The 19,941-nt window shown below is 36.2% G+C and overlaps 1 pseudogene; it reads left to right on the top strand.

Moving 5' to 3' along the window:
* Nucleotides 1–3,681: 3,681 nt before the first annotated feature.
* On the top strand, nucleotides 3,682–13,773 carry LOC101161544 (annotated as a pseudogene).
* The last annotated feature ends 6,168 nt before the right edge of the window (nucleotides 13,774–19,941 follow it).

The following is a 19,941-nucleotide window of genomic DNA, read 5'->3' on the forward strand; positions in this document are numbered from 1 at the left end:
ATGAAAAGTATCCCTTTGCATTTATTTATCAAATAGTTAATTTCTTTTTAATGTAATAAGGTTTCAAAGAATGCAAGCCATTTTTTTTTATTTGGCCACCACACATTTTCACCCGACCAGACCTGATCAACTTAAAAAAAAAAAAAAAAGTTTGGAGACCTCTGATTTAGTGTAAAGTCTGCATCAGTACTAAACAACATAGCCCTTTTTTATTCAAATTAGAACCCTTTTTCCCAGACAGTCACAATGGAAGTAAAAGTAAATGGAACAGTAAAAGAGCAGTAGGTGGCTCTACTCTGCAGACTCAAGTTGCAGATCCTAAAATTGAACCAAACTTTATTACAAAATGGATCAACAGAGAAACATGATGCAAACCACAGCAATGTTTGAATTTTTACATTGGGCGTCTCTGATTAACCACGTCAGTTCAGACCACAAAAACAAACAAACTGTGACCTTAAATTGGCAACTTGTTTGCCGCTAAAATGCTCCTTAAATCTGTAGTCTATTAGAAAGATTAGAGAAGCTCAAGATTTCCTTTTATATTGATTACAAAATTTCTCCCCCCCGCCCCCCCCCCCCCCATCATCATTGTGGTTTGGCTTTAAATGCCTGGTTATGAAACAATTGCAGTTTGACTGCATTGAGTTTGATCGTCTGGTTTTTGACAGATCGTGACAATCTGCATTCATGCTGTGATGACATTTCATCATTTGCACTTCCTTCCCCATCTGAAGAAATTCTACTTTCACAAAAAACAAAGTTGAGTTTTCGCTTGAGAAAGATCCTCAGACCAAACTTTAGGAACATAATTTAGATAAAAACAAAAAACTTCCTTTCTTTGAGCATGCTCATTTGGTTTTGCTTAAGGGTTATTTGTTCCTGATATTTAAATTAATGAGTTTACATCTGAGGCAAGACTCCCTGGAAAATGATTTTTTAAACTATTGTTTTCTTCAACTTTAACACATTAAGCTCACTAAAACTGATTTAAAAACACACAAAGAAACACAGTCTATAAACTACATCAAACAAAATCAAAATCTAGATAACATAGTAAATCAACTTCATTAAAGTTATGAAAAACAACAAATAATTGTTGTAACAGTTTTTCTCCTCAAAAAAAGAAAAACAGACCTATGTGTTGCCCACAAATAGATGAAAGCCCTTTCAAGCGCAAGATATTTAATTTCCACGCCTAAAGTTCTCTTTTAAGTGTATTTAGATCATAGAATTACAGGTAGAGCGAGACTTCCTCTTCTCTTTTTTCAGTCAGAGTTTCTGATGTTGAGCGGAAACTGGAGCAATTGTGAACAAACACACGAGTGCGATAAGTAAAAGTACACTAGATCATAAGTGTCAAACTCCAGGCATCCTGCTGGTTTAAAAAAAACAAAAATCCTGTCTTAAATGCAGATGATTACCTGGACCAGGTGTGTTTAGCCAATAAGAAACTGCAACTGCGGGTTTGCTGGAACATGCAGGACATTACCCATCGAGGTCTGTAGTTCAACACTTGTGCGCTAGATCGTCCCAAAATTTAACACACTGGTAAAATAATGTCAGCCACATGAAAGGAATATGGTAAAAGCTAAATAAAGCAGTCCAAAGACGAGAAGCTAAATTAATGATTGTGGGTCTTGGACAATTGATTGTCATCATACATGGGCACAATTTTGGTTGCTTTTTTTTTAATTTAATATAAGTGTACAGGGAAAACATGTTATTGTTGTCAAATGTGAGCACAGAGCTGCATTTGGACATTTTTGTCTCATTTTATTAGTTGTGTCTCACAATAGTGACACTAACTTAACCCTTGTGCTATCTTAGATGACCCCACCCTTACATTGACGTGTTCTCCTTACCATGACAAAGGTGGATAAAGGTGGAAAGATTTCATGTATTCCATGGACACCAGTGAAGATCACAAATCATTGAAGAAAAAAGGTTCAGAGCACTGTCTAGTGGGTCTAAATGACCCAACTCCCAACGTTAAAGTACTTAGCACAAGGGTTACATAGGCAGCAGCTGATAATTACATAAATGTTGTGATTAAGGCAGAATTTTAATTATAAACAAACGCTAAACCTGAAAGAAAGTTTGAACAGTGGATTTAATTTGATTTGTTTTTGAAGGTTTGATTCTAAATAAATTAACATCCTTCTTTCTAAATTGTACATTATTGTGATCAATTTATGATCAAAATATTTTCTTTTTTGGAGCAGCTGTAAGAAGGGGCAAATAGGCAATTTTAAGGCCTGGATTTCACAAAAGGAGCAAATTGAGTTCTATTTTGATCATGAGGGCGACTCACAATGGATATACAGTCTTGTGACCGGAGCTCTGTCGCTTTTTTTAATCTATGATTCAGACAAATGATTTCAAATGTGATATCTGTTGCAAGTCTCAAAACAGTGGTATTTTGGTAAAATATTTAAGAATGCTGGTGAGAACTTTAAGAAAATTAGGTTACTAGAAAGTTTATTTATGCCAAGGTTGTAATTGGCATATCCTTAATTGTAGACAGAGTGAAGGAAATGGGTTATCTCAAACTAAAAACCAGAATTGGACTGTCACACAACGTCAAGACCTGCAAGAAAAAAAAGACAATGCTGCAACATTTTGGGGCTCAGTCCTTCATTAGGACAGCCAGACCAAACAAAACACAATCATGCAAAAAAAGTCAAAAACCTTTCCTTCTTGTCTGTAATCTCAGACCTGTGTTTCTTCCTGGCTGATTTGATGTTAAATGCATCAAATTCAAAAGCTACCATGTCCCGCATCATTGCAAACAATTCCATATATTGGATTATGAATGCATACTGGAGCAACAAATATCCCTTAACATCAGTTTAAGAGAAAGTGTGTTGTCCCAACAACTGTTGGGCGAAGACAGGTCACCAGTCTGTTGCAGGGCCATAGTAAATAATAAATAAACAAACAATAACTGCGTTCAGTGCTCCAATTGGTCCAGTCATTAAAAAGAGTGATTGATTGAGTGATTGATTGAAACCATAGACTGGAAAAAAATGGACAAATCGAGTTGTGACATGACCCATAGAAAATGCCTTACCTGTGGCTCTCACGAAATAAGACAAAATCTATCATCATTGCTTCCTGCTGCGGGCGCCGCCATGCAGAATCCAGTCGACAGTGATTGGTCCGAGTCACCTTGACACATTGTATCTATAGCAATGGCGACAGTAATTGCCATAGATATGATGACTCGGAGCGACTCGGAACAATCACTGTCGACTGGTTTCAACATGGCGATGTTGAGCTGTCCACTGTTTTCATGGTCAATGATTGAAATGAGCGATTCATTTTAATGTTTTAGCATAGCTAGAACATCAATGTGCCAGAATTATGCTAAGTGACATATGTTGCTCTAAGGCAGTTAAAAATAAAAGAAACATAGTGGGGCTGCAAAAGTAACAACCCTGTAAAAAAAAAAAAAAAAAAAAAGGGTGAATTGTTCTCACGTCATAAGTCATAAGTAACTTGTAAGATAATATTTGAGTTGAACTTGTTGCACACTCTGACTATGATTTTAAAATAAATTCTGGGTTACTTGTCTGACAAAGTCACTTTTTAAAAGTAAATCTAACATTTGTGTTATGGGTTGGATGAAGTCCCTCGAAACACAGAGTGACTGGTCTCCTGCTGCGTCCGTCCATCTCAACCATCCGGTGACGCAACATGACCGTGAGGCACCGCCCTTCAGCGGCGCAGCCTCGCTTTCTCCCCGCTCAGTACGTGCAGCTGAGCCTCCTCAACCACCTGACGGTCCCTTTCATCCCCAGGTAAGAAGAATTCAGCTCCTCAATTTAAAACAGCTTCATACATTTATGACTCGGTCTTCAAGGAAACACTCCAGGAAGTTTGCGCCGACCTCGCGCGAGGGGAGTCCGCGCGCGCACCAAACGGGAAATGCATCTTTTATAAATAAAGTCTATGTTCGATATTGAAATCAACGATAAATTAGCAGCTTAATTAAAAATCATTTCAGCACAAGTTTTATTTATTTAGTTAGTTATACGTGATGTAGTACAAATGTTTACGTTGTGGTGGATCCTTTTAACCCTGGAGAAATGTTTGTGAAACATTTTGTTTCGCCCACTGTTTTTTTTAATGATTATTATTAAAGGAGAATTTGAACTTGTGATAGGTTTAATATATTTGAACATAATGTTTTTATAACAAAAACAGAGCCAACAAGTAAGGACGACAACGTTTTACTACAAGAAAAATAAATGAAAATTGGAAAAAAAATATTAGTTTGGCAAGAAAAACATTTTATTTGTATCTTAAAAAGACATGCCTTAAAGAAAAACTGATAAATATTTGGAGGGTTTCCACCGTAGTAATCTACCACATGTATGTGGGTGCAGCACATAAGAGGTGTGTGGCTGGAAATGACTTTCAGTTTCCATTCTTTAGAAATGTCATTGTAACAGCAAATTGTCACCAGTTTGTCTCTACTTATACTAAATTAATAAAAAAAATCTGGCGGAAAATTGTGAAACGTAATATACTCTTTTATTTTTATTTCCTTTTTACAAACCCTACCAAAGTAAGAATTACTCGATGGAACTGAAATATGATCAAAACAGAACAAAAATCTGAGCCTCCAGGTTTCATTTGTGCTTTATCTGCCTGATTAAGCTAAAAACCATAGTTTATACTAATAATACTCATCTTTTTATTTAGCAAGTGATGGGTTTCTTTTTGAAAAGCATTTTAAATGGTATGGGATTCATTGACCAAACTTAACCTGCATCTTTGCTTTTTTAAAATAAAAAGAATTTTCTAAAATACTTAGATACCATATGGTAGCAACAGAAGTGTAAATGCAACACTTAAAGAGTTGATTTTGACTCTGAGCCAGATACCATACAGTTCTTATCTATACAGTGTTAAAGTGCTACCGAACATAGTGTTGAATTTTCAGAGTTAACATAACTCTTTTGGGTGTTAATAATTGACACTATTTGTACAACTTTAAGACTAAAATGATCCCCTCAGAGTCATTTTTATTCTGCTTATTTTAACTCTGAACACTAAAGGAAACGCTTGGAAAATGGCAGTGGGGCTTTACGCTTCCTGTTATAATAACTTTGAAAGAGTCAGATCAGTTTGACTACGAAGATATGACGCTGGGGAATTTGTAGATGGAACGCAAAAAGTGTGGTTTTATAGGATAGCATGGTTTTGTCCTAAGAACTTACCGTGTCTCTGACAGTTCTATCTGCAATCGGTGGAGGGAACATTAGAGAAAAAGTCTCTTTTCAAATCAGGGAGGCATTTGCACAATGGTTCAGATAGGAGTCTTATCAGTCGGTATAGCAGAGCACAGCTTTACATCTGACTCATTAGTGGGAGGGTCTAAACAGAGAGATATGCAGAGCTTTACCAGAAGGCTTTGAGTTTGGACACCTTTCTCTCTAGCCTGTTTATTCACTTCTGTGTGGCTGTGAGAGTTTGCAAACCGCGAGCACTCTTCTCTTTTCACACAAATAAAGAGTAACATTTGAATTCTTTGTTTCAAAGAAAAGAACAAAAATCTATTATAATCAGTCCTTTAAGAGTCTAATGTTACTCTTTCTTCAAAGTTTACTCATTCTTTTATATATGTTTTTCACTTCATTAAATCTTTAATTCTCTTCAGACTCTGGTCATTTTTAACAATTCTACAGATTTAACAATACAGCTGCAGCTCAGAAAAAAAGGAAATGACACTGATTGTGGTCTAATGTGTCTAATCTTGGAGCAAACATTTGAGAGCCACTTTCTTTTTGAATTTGGGAAATAAAAGTGTAAAGCACTATTCAGCTTTTTTAAAGGATACATTCCGTTAAAGACAGGAAGTAAGCAGGTATGTGTTGGTGCGTCTGTTTGGTGTGGATTGTGCAGCATCAGTGATGTATTAATTGAAAGATAAATCATTAACTCTGTGACTGCGCCCAGAAACTGACAAAGGTGTGTCCTTTGCCTTAGTCTGCTTCCATCCTCTTTATGTGAGGATTTTAACACGCATAAAACATATGAGTACGTCTTTAAACCCATCTTAAATGATGTTTTTTTTAAAACCTACTGAAATATGATCAGAAAATTGAAAAGAAATAAAGGAAAGTGAAATATTAAGAGCAGCTCTTGCTTCTTTGGAAACCCACTGACATTATTTACTCCAAGTTTTCAAGTTGAGGCAAAGATGTTAAATATCTTTAAAACAAAAAATCTATGTTAAAGAAGATGGTTCCCACTGGACCACAAGGAATTTGAGAAACTTGAGAAAACAACTCAGCAGAATTTTTTTTCTTTATTTTTTTTTCATGTGTTTCTCTGAAGATCAGTTTCTCTGAAGCTCTGAATGCTTGGGTGGGGGTTGTATCCCCAAAAGAATGAACTTTATTGCAACATTTTTTCCCACTTGTTGACTCTACATAGCTTTGACTGTGAGGGTGAAAGTTTTTTGTTTACAGATTTCTGTAAACCACTTTTATGGCACAAATGTCTATTTCTAAAACCTATGACAGACTATGAACTTTTATTTTGAGTATTTTTCCATCAAGAAAATTCCTTGTGGTCCAGTGGGAACCATCATCTTTAACATAGATTTTTTTTTAAAGATATTTAACATCTTTGCCTCAACTTGAAAACTTGGAGTTAATAATGTGAGTGGGTTTCCAAAGAAGCAAGAGCTGCTCTTAATATTTCACTTTTACTCTTGACTCTGTGTTCAGATTTGACTTTCCTTTATTTCTTTTCATTTACATAAAACAAAAAAAGGTCTTACACGAGTTCTTGTGCCTGTGAAATGAAAGGGAAATGAAATGAAAGGGAACCTTTTACACACTTAGAAGAAACTGTATCTAAGCATATCTGCAATATAGCACATAGCAGGGCCGCATCTAGCCAGCCCCTGTTGGGGGGACAGACAGAATAGCTGGTGAAGGCAAGTATACTGAGAGGTTGGGGTTTAAATCCTTCCAAGCCCCTGAAATGCATAAAAAACTATGCTAACTGTGCTGTGACTATTGTCTGCTGTGATCCACTCGACCTTTCTTCAAGGTTTTATGTAGGATGACATTCCTGACACCACCCTCTGCACTTACCTGCGCTTGGGACAAATGCAAAAATGGCTTATCCCCTGTTGAGGCTATATTTTTAATTGTATTTATTTTTGAGTGAGTGAGTGAGTGAGTGAGCGAGCAAGTGTTGGAGTAGGTGATTTTTAGTTACTTTTATTTATTTATTTTATGCCTGGCTCTCTGTTTATCAATCTGTTCTTTCTTTTATTTTTTAACATGTATGTATTTTTTTATTACATACTTTGTGTCACTTTTATTTATGAAGTTTATCCTTGGTTTAGTTTTTTCTTCTTCATTCTATGTATTTTTTGTCACTTTTTTATTTACTTATTTTGAAATCTATCTATCTTTTAGCTATGTATTCTTTTGAGTTTTTTTGTTTTGTATTTATTTTTTATGGTTTTGTCAATTTAGTTTATTTAGCTCTGAACACACAGCATGGCTCATATCAGTCATTACAGGATTCGCAGTCGTCTGTTTTTTTGTGCTAATCCCAAACAAAAACGCTCATATCCAAGCATCTTGTCATGGCCTTCTCATGAGCAAAAATAACTACATTTTGGTTTCTTTTATGTAGCACGGTGCTCGAAAGGGTGTATATGAACTCAAGACAAAGTAGAGAGAGTTTTCACATGATGCAGATGAGACACCAATCACACACACATACAAGATGGAGCTGAGGAAAGGCATTCTTATACCCATGTAGTAGGAAAGCATGGCTAACTAACAGGCCATCAACAACGATGGTGCACACACTGTACATCTTCGAAACAAGTGAGAATTGTGGCATCTTGAGCATGCTGAGGACTTTCCCCTTTCTGCACAGACTTTCCTTTTCTGCAGTGACTCAGTGATCCTCCCTGGAGCGTGAAGACATGTTAGTTAGTGCTGCTACTATATTAGCGCATGTAGCACCTGTCTGCTCTAAAGTTCAGTCCACCTGTGTGTGCGGAAACAACCCAGAGATTTTATTTTCAATGAAAAAGGTTCCTTGTGAGATCGTGTTTTGTTATATTTTTGATGAGGATCACTGTTTAATCTAAACAAATACAAGTATACCTTTTTGTTCACTTTTTAAAACGGTTTCACATGCTTACAGTTCCAAGTGCAATATTTTTTGGGGCATAAGCAGATTTTTGCATATAGTGGCCTGGGGTTCGACCTATATGGGATGGTTTTTTTTTTTGGTTTAAATAGCAACAACTATTCGAGGGCACTGTAGTTTTATCAGTATTTGCAAATGACTGCAATGCAAAAGAAGTCTGACGCCGGGCTGGGCGAAATTGTTCCAAGGTGACACAGAGGATGAAGAATTCAATGGATTCAGTGATTTAAAGTGATTTAAAAAATATATTAAAAAAAACAAACTTGTTGGTATGTTCTTTAGGCTATGGTTATCTGAATAATTGTTCATATGTAGCACAAATATACTAGTGCTACTATGCTAAATACAGCTGCGGTGGTAAAACATGCATATAGTCAGTCTATTATTTTCTATTCTGTCCTTGGTTCCGTATTTTGTTAAAATAAATTTATCCCAAAAGTGCAAGTTATAAATGATCTTTTTTTTAATTCTCAATTTTTTGGCTGCAGGAACCTATACTCCAGAGCGACTTATAGTTGGAAAAATGTGATAGTTAGTTATATACCAGGCTAATCAATGGAACCTCACTTAGTGAGGGTTGTCATCCATTCATAAATTAGTCTTGGTTTTGTGCGCTGTACCCTCAGAAGGACTTTAAAGGTGAGTTTAGTTACGCTAAGGTTAGAAACTGATACTTAAACCTCCTTAAAGATTCAGCAGTCCCTCTTCTGATGCTTCAGGAATTGACACCTGAAACACTCACTCTTGTGTTGCTGAACCCCTGTTCCACTGTGAAACATATCAGTGATGGTGTACCACCGATTGTGGCTGGATGGGATCAAATTCAAACTGCTACCAGTATAGATGGAGGTTTGGCGTTGTGTGTTTACAGCTTGTTTCAGCGTTCTTTAAAACAATGGAGCGTGAATAAACCCGGGACGGCCAAGTGAACATGAGAAAGAAAATCAGCAAAGCTGTGAATAAAGCAGCTGAAGTTTACTATTGTTTGTTCATCAGTTTATGTTGGTCATGAGGAGTAAGAGAATCAAGAAACATTAAACTGGAGACTTTGTGAATATGTTGATAATTTAGTGTTGAGCAAATGTGTAAAGTCAGGATTTTGTTGTGTATCAGTCACTATTAATGTTAATGAATAATTTTCAGTAATAACTTTCTCATGTGTCTTCAAATAAGGTTGAAAGTGGTCTATTTTCCTGACTTTTCCTGACTACCTCACATTCTTATTTTTGTTAAAATCACTTATTTTGGCCTAAATTTTATTCTGTAAAACCACATACCCACATCAGCTTTTTAAACCTTTTTTTCCTTCAGTTTTTTGTATCTTCTTAGCACCAATCAGTTTTGTTTTAAATATCCTTGCACGTTTGTAGCATCTCTTCAAGGTTAAGAGGATGCACATTATCTGCTCCTCCATTTAGAAAAAAGGTGGTTCAACATCAAGTGTCCTCATGGAAAAAAAGTGTAACATTATCCTGCACTGTTGGGCCACCATTCTTCTTTTCCTGTTCTGCAAGCCTGGTAGGAAAAAGGAGAATACACAATCTTCAGGGGTCTGCAACCTGAAGCTCTTGATCCTCATACGGCTCTTTCATCCTTTCATTCTTGCTCTTTAGCTCTGAAGAAAAATGCTAACAATTTACATAAATAATGTGGTTCAGTTGTCATAAATATTTAGATTTTTAACACGTCAGCAAAATGATGCACATATTGACGCATATGAAGCACATATTATTCTTGTGGACAACAGCGTTTAGTTGTGGTTCAGAGGCAAAGGATTGAAGGATATATATTTAACTGCTTTTACATGTTTAGATAAAAACATTCTACACCAAGGTTGTCATGTTTATATGCGATAGTAAAAGGAGAAAAGCAATGAAGGCATACCAGTCATATTAATAGAAAATGTCACGTTAGACTTGGCTTTCTTGGAGTTTTAGTTCTGTAAATCTATGGACTGTAAATCCTGTACATCTGCTACAGCAGATCTGTGTTGTATTTGACACGGAGTGTATTTTATTTTAAAAAGGAACTTGTTGCTAAGAAAATAAAATTTTTATCATAGAAAAATATATCACTTTATCTCTATATTTATTACTAACATCTAATTATTGCAAAGTTTTAAAAGCTACATTTTATAAACAAATGAATCAATGGTTAAAAAAAAACACCATAAAATGTATTTTTCTAAACGATGAGAAATTTGCTCTTGCTGGGTTTCAATTAGTAAGAAACTGGTTCAAATGGCTCTCTGGCTCTTTAAGCATTAAAGGCTGCTGACAGCTGATCTGGAACTTTTTGATCCAGAAGTGGTATGACCCAACTTACTAGCGTTTTTGGAGATATAGAGAAGTAAAACCAGATTGCCAGAATAAATATGATTTGTGAAGGTGGAAATAAAGTAGGTCTTTAAAAGGAAAGGTTAATGTTTGATGGAGAAACATTGTTAACACTCAGCAGCTTCCGACTTCTCCTTTTTTTTCCCCAACTATTTGCTTTGAACAGATAAATAAGTAACCAATTATGAATCAATTGCTTCAAATTGAACTGAAATACTCTGGACAATGTTGGGTTGAAAAGTGGAATTAGAAATTGAAGATCCTCATCATTCTTTAATAATGTAAATCTCACTAAAACATCTTGAGTCTAAAAACTTTTCTTTTGCCTTTCCGCAGTTTCCAGGATGAGAAGACACAAAACAAGAAACATCATTGTGGCAGCAGTCCTTGGTCTTTTGATCCTCCATTTATATAAATTCTCTAGTGATGATAAAATAGTACACCTCAACGTGAAGGAGATTCACAACCAAAGATTGCAGCTCACCAAAGAAAGCTCTTCTGTGTACTCGTGGTCAAACTGTCAACGAAACAACTCAGCGGCCAACATTACAGGTTTTGGGAGTCTTCCTCAAAACATCCGGGATTTTCTTTATTTTCAGCACTGCAGGCACTTCCCCATGCTGCTGGACCTGCCAGGAAAATGTGGAGGAGCGAATAAATCTGGAGAAGTCTTCCTGCTGTTGGTTATTAAAAGCTCCCCTAATAACTACGACCGCAGGGAGGTGCTCCGGAAAACCTGGGCTGAAGAGAGGCTGTCAAACGGCGTTTGGATTCGAAGGATTTTCATCTCGGGAACAACAGAAGCTGGTTTTGAGAAGGAAAGACTCAACAAACTGCTCCAGGTGGAGCAGCAGGAGTACAATGACATCCTCCAGTGGGACTTCAGCGACACATTTTACAACCTCACCTTAAAGCAGGTGCTCTTCCTCGAATGGATGGAGAGAAACTGTCCAAACGCTCACTTCCTGTTTAATGGCGATGACGACGTCTTTGCGCACACTGACAACATGGTGGTGTTTCTCCAAAGCCTCCATGACAACAACGGGAGTCGGCATCTTTTTACGGGTCATCTGATCCAAAATGTGGGACCCATCAGAGCAGTGGAGAGCAAGTATTACATTCCTGAACAGGTGCACAAGTCGGAGTCGTACCCACCGTACTGTGGTGGGGGAGGCTTCCTTCTGTCTGGCTACACAGCAAAGGTTATACACCAAATGTCCAAATCCATATCCTTCCTTCCTATCGATGATGTCTACATGGGGATGTGTTTGGCCAAAGCGGGTCTCCGTCCAGTCTCCCACATGGGTGTGAAAACGGCAGGACTGCACGTACCCTCTGACAAATTAGATCCGTACCATCCCTGTTTTTATAAAGAGATTCTGTTGGTACACAGATTCCTTCCAGCTCAGATGTATCTGATGTGGAACAGGATAAAGGATTCAAATCTGAGCTGTGGCCCCACTTAGAACATAGAAATCGGCACCAATAAAGCTCAGGGTTGCGGCACAAGCTACATCGAAGCTAAATGAGTCCAATGCTTTTGTTGGAAGCAGGAAGTGAATTATTTTTTTGGTGGGGAAAGATATTTTAAATATATTTGCTTCGCCATGGAAATATTTGTATAAGCAGACGAAGAACACTGTTGTATATAATGAAGTGAGACCTCACGGTTTGAAATGACTATGAAAGGGAATCCTCAAGGATGTTTTCTCTGTCACCAGCAACAAATCAATAATAAGCAAATAAGCCTCATTGCCTTTTTCTCAGTGGATGAAACCTGCCTTTTGGTCTGTTACTATACAGATGGTTTATCAAATCATGTTTTAGGGTGATGGAGTGACATAAGAGTTACTTTTTGCACCCTTGGCTTAAAAATAATCCAGAATGTTTCCTTTTATTGTGCCTATTCAGCGTACAGCTGTCTGTGTGAACAGGAGAATGCAAATGACTACATTTGGAAAGCATTTAGCAGTTCAAGTAATAATCTGTGGGCTTCTTTTGTATTTGGCCAAAAGGTAGAACGCTCTTCAGTCTGAGGCTTTTTGGAGACAGGTGTTCGGCAGCGTCATCTGAATTTATATGATGGAGTTAAAACGTCAAGTCCCCATTTTTCATATCACCCAAAAAGAAATAATTGACTAATTTAATGTTGCAAAGACTGACGAGAGCACACGTAACAGACCAGACTTTAACCCGCTGATTAATGTAAAAAGCACTGTGGAGCCTCTCGGGCGTGTTGCGCTGTTAACATTGTTGTCACAGCTCTTTTAGTGCTGGTTTCGTCACTATTGTTATTCAAGGAATTTATGAGGACTAACTTTAAGCAGTTTAAGCTGTGGTATATTTATGATTGTCCTGAAAGGTTCAGGATTATATTTTATTGTAAAGTAATTTATTCTCATATAGGTGCCAGCCCGAACTGCTAAACTCCCTAGCCCTCATAAACTCACTCATTAAATGGACATAGCTCGTTTTTTTTCTACAGCAAAGTTGCATTTTTTTATTAAAATGTTAAGTTGCTATGAAAAACTAAGATTAAAAATGTGTCATTTAAAAACTTAACATTTCTTTTTTTCAAATCATGATCTTGTTTATTTTTTTTGGTCACCTAAATGAATTTTGAAAGGGATCATGGACGTGTATTTTTTGTGAAGATACAGTTGTGTCTCTGTGAAAATGAAACTTTTTTGGAAATGTATGTTCTATAAAGCTTTCTTGTGTCCCGTCTCCAAATGCTGCTGGGAATCCCTTATGTGTTTTATCATAAACTGCATGCCCTCTTACATTGTTTATTCTATAAACAAGTTGCTCACAGACAGGTTCACACAGCTTTCGGCTCATCATGCAGTTCAAATATGAACCAGCTAGTTGATGAATAAAGCTTTGTTGACCCCGTAGGATGTGTTCAACCATTGACCTTTTTAATGCCCTCCTAGTTTGGTCACCATACTGGCACAAGTTTGCTGAAAAAAAGTTTAAACAGTTTGGGTGTGAATGACACTTTATGGTAGTTAAATTAGGGTTTATTATGATAAAATGTAAAAAAGGATTATTTTGCTCATACTTTTTTATGAGATTATGGATTAGACAGTACAGCCTGGGATATTTTTGCGGGTAAATTGAATTAAGAACAAACTTATTTTAAAGGTTTTGAATGGTAAAGGGAAAGGTCATGATAAACACTTTTTTCATGTATTTAATCTTTGTAAAATAAAGTGGACTGACACAGTATCTGCTTTAACATGTGCTTTCTGTGTTTGCATAGCAGAATCATTATTTACTTAGTTACAAATGAATTAGGCTGTATGCAAGATGTGCAAAAGCAACAACAAGCAAAGATGTGGTCACTGAAGCCAACAGTTTGAATGTTTATCACCAAGCTCTCAAACCACATTTATTTTTTTTAAATCGGAAATAAAGATATAATAAAGATTACGCCTTTTGATCTGGGAGATTTTACAACCACACTGCCTAAGAAGTGTCAGAAGGACACCTTTGTAAAAATGTATTCAGTTTTATTGTCAGATACAGAGACTACATCTGGACTAAGTGGAGACTGTGCTTTCCTTTTTTTTCAATTTTTTATTTATTTTTCTTTTTTTATCCCATCTGTCCACCTTATTGAAAATCTGCTAAACTCTAGAGATTTCAAAAAGTACTGCTTGGGACCTAAAAAAGAGCTTTCAGTGAGGTTGTGGTAGACACAGCATGACACTTAACCCTTGTGCTTTCTTAGATGACCCCGCCCTTACATTGACGTGTTCTCCCTACCATGACAAAGGTGGATAAAGGTGGAAAGATTTCATGTAATCCATGGACACCAGTGAAGATCACAAATCATTGAAGAAATAAGGTTCATCGCACTGTCTAGTGGATCTAGATGACCCAACTCCCAATGTTAAAATGCCTAGGATAGCACAAGGGTTTCAAACTTAAAGGTCAAGAATAAATTTAAAGAACTGTTATAGTCCTTAAAAGAAAATGGAAAGGCCACATTTTTTAAAGTAAATAACTAATTTAAGAAAATTCCTTTTTGATTAAATAGATTTATTTATAGATGAGCAATTTTTCAAAATTTAGATAATATCTGCAACAGAAGCTAAAAAAATGTATATGCTGTTAAAAAGAATATTATTAAATATTGCATAAATATCTGCATCAAGTGTCTTAAATGTGACAACATACTTAAATGTTATGGCATTAAATGCATCTAAATGTTACAAATAAACTCTGAAAAATTAAAGGCTTTTCTAATATTTAAGAATTTTCACACCTGTTGTTTTCCTTATGTGTCAATGAAAACAATTGAATCATATGATATTTTTCAGAAACTTCTTGCTTGTTGTCCTGGCCACTTTTCCGATAATGTTCAAGTCTTTTGGAATACTGGAATTGCTAGAAATTATTACTACAAACATTTTACTTAAATTTTTGTGTACTAAAGACATTAAAAGAAGGTTTCTAACAGCGTCAAAGTCACACAGTGGATCAAACCATTTTGATGTTTTTTCTATGGATTTGTGTCGCCCTCTTTAGGCAAAGGTTTGAAACTGCAATACTGCAACATCTCAGAAGATAACGCAAACAGATCAGCAGAAACGTAGCTATTTTGCTGAATTGTGGACTTTAGACGTACCAAAATGTTGTTAATTATTAGCAAAAACAATCCAGATAGTGTTTTATTTAAAAAAAAAAAAAGCTTTTCAAAAACAATAATAAAAAAGGCTATCATGTTCTTTGCGGCTGAGGAAATGTGGATTTTTTTTGTTGATTGATAAAACAAGACCACAAGAATCGATGTTTTAAAGGCAACCCACACCCTTCTACTTAATAAAAATATTTTATAGTGTCCATAAATTGAACAAACTCTATTCAAATAGGATTTAATTCCAATGTGACCACTGGATCTTGTTTTTTTGTTTTTTAATGTAAACGTTATTCTCTCTCTACACACACTGAGAATTTGTATTTTTCCATGTTTACTGTTTGTTTGTTTTTTTATGTTGGTTGCTTCGGTCAGCACTTCGGTTGTTATTGTTTGTGTGTTGCTTTATTTTGTTGAAAATTATTTTCACCTTAACAAGAAATACCTCATTGATGTTCAAACAACAATTTTTCTAGAAATTGTTTGTATCAGTCTGATCATTTTTTTACGTTTTGCCAGTCTCTGCTTCTTATGATTTTGCAATTTGAGTCATTTTGATCTTTAGTCACATTCATGTTTTTATGGCATTTTTAAGCTCATTCTGGTCATTCCAGTCTCTGCTTTGGCTAAACTGCATTTGTTTTTGGTTATTTTTGTTTTTTTATTCACTTTAAAGGTCTGCATTGCTATTTTGTCTCTTTTATAAGTCATTTGTATTTGTATTTCTTTTGCCACTGTATCAATTAATATATTTTATTTTCTACACTTGAAGACCATGAAGGGCAAACATACCAACAAATGAACAAACGTGTTTTCTCATGGGTTTATTGGGCTTGGGTCAAACAGTTCAGCCTCATGGGAGGTGACAAAAAAGTGTTTTGAAAAGGATAAAACAGGTTGATGTTAAAGGTGTGATCTGTGTTGAAGAGGCTCGTGGAGGTTATCTAAAGGTCAAACAAACACAGTCACCTGTTGAGACTGTTGACACTCTTAAAACAGCCAGCTGATGAGAACAAATCAGTAAAACCTACACTGATGTCCCCTCTGACATTAAACTCCTAATTTGGTGCTGATCCCATCGCGTCAGTCAGAACTGGGACATTTAGGTTTTTCTACTAAAGACCATATTTACAAACAGCATTATTTAGAGATTTTCTTTAATTTCCATGTTTTTAAAGATCAGGTTTGTTATACAACTGCAACATTTTATTGATTTTTGGTGCTTTTCTAATAATTTTATAAGGAAAACATTCATTTTGCCCCTTTTTGAAATGATGTTATGCTCATGTTGAATCTTGGTTTTTCTTTTTCTGCAGTACTTTTGTTACCTGCGGCAAAAACCTGCATTGCTCTGGAATTGCTAAAGCAAGAAGAAAGAAAGATCAATGTCAAGTGTGCTGCACTTGTTCTCTGTGTGAGCTGGCTTTACAGCCATTAAAATATCTCTGAGCCCCAGAAATAGAAAGATTTATGTAAGAACTGACACTTCTTTAAGCAAAACAAGAGAGTCAACCAACTAAAGCAGCTTTAAAGTTTTTATTTCTTTGTTTATTAGTTGGTTGCTTCATATGTTAAACACTGAGGTGCTGTCCAGCAGGAGAAGTGCTATAAATAAAATTCAAGTTTGGTCTTGAAATCAAAATTCAACTGTTTTATAGAGAAGAGGAGGACACTGGGAACAATATGTGTACAGAAATTGCTTTCACACTTGTTTATGTCACATTGATGAAGATGGGGAGAAGCAGCCAGCTGTTAGTAATTCAATCACTTTCTTTAATTGATAATAAGCAAGTGTGAGTTCATGAAGAAACAGATGCTGTCTGTACGCCAAACGACATGACATGAATCAAATCCCGCCAGAAAAAAAAATTATATGAAAAAGGACTTGTGTTGTAATTAACAAAAAACAGTGAGGTTCCAAAGAAAGGACTTTCTATTGGGACCATCTGTGACAATCATGAAGCCTTCCTTGAATACAAAAGAGGAAGAAATAAAGATGCAACACAAGTCTTACAGAAAAAGAAAACCTAATATGGTTTTTAAAAAAAATCAATCATTCAGATTTAGAGAGGAAAATGTTCAAGCCACTTTGTTCGGGTATTAATGGGGCACAGCATTCAAAACATTCATCCCTGATATTGTGGTGACCAAACTCTCTGACGTCAGACTCCACCCTCTCATCTGTTTCTAGAGCAAAGACCTTCTCATAGATCTACCACAGACAGTCCAGCTTGGACCCACGTTTCCTCCACCAGGACACTGATCACAGGATTCCCACAGGGATGAGCGCTAAGCCCACTCCTTACAGCCTTTACGCTGCTGACTGCAGACCAGCACACACCAGCAACACCATAAACAAGTTTGTGGACGACTCAACTGTAGTGAGGCTGAACACAAGGATGAGGTGTTCAAGTTGTCTCCATGGTGCCAGGCCAACAACCTCATTCTAAACACCTTCAGGAGACTTCAGGAGGTGAGGAGGTGACATCCCCCATCTCCACATACACAGAAAGTGTGTGGAGAGGGTCTATAACTTTGCTTTCTTGGGGACCAACATCTCACCAAGTTTTCTAACACCAAGACCATCCTAAAGAAAGCCCAACAGCACCTGCACTTCCTGAAGGGGCTCAGAAGGACCAACATCAACCATGAGCTGCTGAGGACCTTCCACCGCTCTGCCTATCCTGTCTTGCTGCATCCTGATGTGGTTTCCCCTTCACGCGGGAGCAGAACGCCAGAGGCTCCATAGAGTGGTGAGGTCAGCAGAGATAACTATTGGCCAGACCCTCCCTTCCCTCACCAATATCTACGCTGGCTCAGCAGAGTGACCAGCATTCCCAAAGACTGCACCCATCCAGCCCACCCATTGTTCAACCTATTGCCCTCCAGCAGACGCCACACTAGACTGAGAAAAAGTTCTTTCCCAACACTGTAACAGATTTCTGTAAACTGAGCAGTATTTTACTGCAATGTCAACAGTAGAATACTGTACAAAGGCTTTACAGTATTTCAATATAAACACCAATAAATTGTGAGAGTTTACTGTAAAAATCAAAGGATTATGGGAATTTCCCATGTCAGTACTATAATTTCTCACTTACTGTGAATCAGCAAACGTCAAGAAAAACACCCACAAGAATATAACCAATCACAAACAAGTGTCATTACTTTTTCATACCTACTTGGACTAAGTTTAACTAGCTATTATGAACAAGAGCAATGACTGTTTATTGTAAGCAAGTTCCAAACATTGTTTACATGTGGTGTCACTCACAGTAAAAAAATCTATCCCCCGATACCACTTTTTAATTTTTTTTATTACATCACCGTGTTTTGGATCCAATATAATTCTCTTTGGAAAGTTATTTTTTGTTTGTTTTCTTTTTTTTAATGAAATAACCCAATGGATAGTTTTATTTGAACTACAACTCATCTATTTGTGGACTGAACATCAGGCTCACCTGCTGTCCATTATTTAAAACACTCTAAAGACAGTTTCCCATACAAATTAGAGCATACACTATAACTGTGAATTTTTCAGTATTTTGTCTGCAGCTGTTTCACCAGAAAGCTAGTGTTTCCTTACAGTTTACGGTAAAATGACTACAATGAGGTACTGTGGATTATTTTGAGGTGCCTTACAGTATTCTGCATACATCAGTTTATATCCATTTCTCTTTTTACATCTAATGGTTCAATTTCTTATTATTACTGTTATAACCATCAAAATGTAAGAGATATTATTTCCTGTTTTTATTAATTGTATTTTTTGCTCCTTTTTTCTTTGTATTTAGACACTGCATTTTTGCACAGTGAATTCCTTTCATTTTGCACACAGATGTCTTTTTGTTTCCTTTGTTTCATTCCCAGTCTTGAGTTTCTCTACTTTTATTACAATTTACTATTGCCATGACAATGAAACTGATTCTGATTCTTATTTTGAAAATTGCTGCATTAAATTAAACCACAGAAAAAGATGTTTTGATCCAACAATCTTTGGGATTTTTTCAAACTTACAGATAAAGTACTTGTTTTACCTTTTTTTTTCCTCTACATCAAACTTGAGCATCCTTCTCTTTTTCAAAGATTTAAATAAAACCTTAGTTGCAGATGCACCATCTCTAGCTGAATGCACTCCAGAGTGCACGTACCAAACACAAATGACTTGTTCAGCAGTGAGCTCTCGGGGGATCAACATGATGTGAACAAATTGAAACCAATTTTTTAGCAAATGGATTTGGATTTTCCACACTGTCACCCTGAGAACCTCAAAGGAAATTGTGTCCTTCAGACGCTCATTTTCTTTTATATGAAGAGTAACACACAAACCTTCCAAAAAATAAAAATAAAATTCAATACATAAATAAAAAGGAAAATGAGGGTCTACAAAACTTTCAGGCGTTATGAGCTTCAATTGAGGAAAATTTTGTAATTAGATTTTTTCCCATCGAACAGTAGCTTCATAAAATATTTTGTAAGTATTTTTAAAAAAAAAAAACTAGCTTAACACCTTTTTTTCCATCTCTGCAGCGTTTTCAAATTCCTCATAAAATGGGATTTACTTTATTGTTTACCTCTAAAGCACTTTCATGATAGAACATTGGCTGCAATGAGTGGACTTTCTCCCTAATTTTGTGCTGTCATGCTGTTTCATAATTAGCTCAAGATCTGTGAGATGGGCTATTAATGGAACACTTTGGGGGGAAATTGCTTCTTTTTCAAGCAGCTGTCAAAATTTAGACTTTTTTCTTGTCAGTCTACTAA

Source organism: Oryzias latipes, chromosome 4, assembly GCF_002234675.1.
Source record: "Oryzias latipes chromosome 4, ASM223467v1".
Lineage (NCBI taxonomy): Eukaryota > Metazoa > Chordata > Actinopteri > Beloniformes > Adrianichthyidae > Oryzias > Oryzias latipes.